The 722-nt window shown below is 40.0% G+C and overlaps 1 non-coding gene across 1 annotated transcript; it reads left to right on the top strand.

Annotated features, from left to right (window-relative positions):
- Positions 1-222: 222 nt before the first annotated feature.
- On the top strand, positions 223-329 carry LOC128036317 (small nucleolar RNA R71). Its single transcript, XR_008193115.1, has one exon. It is a non-coding gene; the product is annotated as a small nucleolar RNA R71 (small nucleolar RNA).
- Positions 330-722: the final 393 nt, after the last annotated feature.

Below are 722 nucleotides of genomic sequence, written 5' to 3'. Positions count from 1 at the left end.
ACTACTAAAGACAACTTGAGCTTTCAATAACTGTGAATTAGTATTGAACGGGCTTTAAATGAAACTATGTTTTTGAAAAACACTTCAATGTGACATCGCCAGATTCAGCTATAACGTCTAGGCCAGGTTTGGGGTGTTACACCATTCGCGGAAGCATCTACCATCAATCTTGTATGTGCATTGAGACCGTTATAGAATGTCTCCAACTGGATACAATGAGGAATCCCATGATGAGGACAATTACGAAGTAACTCATTGTATCGCTCCCAAGCCTCATACGAAGACTCGTCATCCAATTGTTGGAAAGTTGTGATCTCGTTCCTTAACTTAGCATTTTTGCTAGGTGGAAAATACTTAACCAAAAAACTCTCTACTAATTCTTTCCATATAGATATGGAACTTGGTGGCAATGAATTAAGCCATGCTCGTGCACGATCTCGCAATGAGTACGAAACAATTTCAACCTCAGTACGTCTTTAGTCACACCGGCTATCTTGAATGAATCACTCACCTCCATAAACAATTGAAGTTGGAGATGTGGATCTTCCATGGGCATACCACTAAATTGGCCCACCAATTGTAGCATTTGAAACATCACTTGTTTCAATTCAAACTGTGTCGCCTCAATATATGGCCTTCTAATTCTTGGGTTTAACTCACTGAAAAGTGGCACAGCATATTTTCTGATGCATCGATACCTATCATCGGCAATGAGGATGGGA

The sequence above is a fragment of the Gossypium raimondii genome, chromosome 13, assembly GCF_025698545.1.
Source record: "Gossypium raimondii isolate GPD5lz chromosome 13, ASM2569854v1, whole genome shotgun sequence".
In the NCBI taxonomy this organism is placed as follows: Eukaryota; Viridiplantae; Streptophyta; class Magnoliopsida; order Malvales; family Malvaceae; genus Gossypium; species Gossypium raimondii.
Note: the sequence above shows the minus strand (reverse complement) of the source record. Positions and strands in the feature narration are given on the sequence as shown.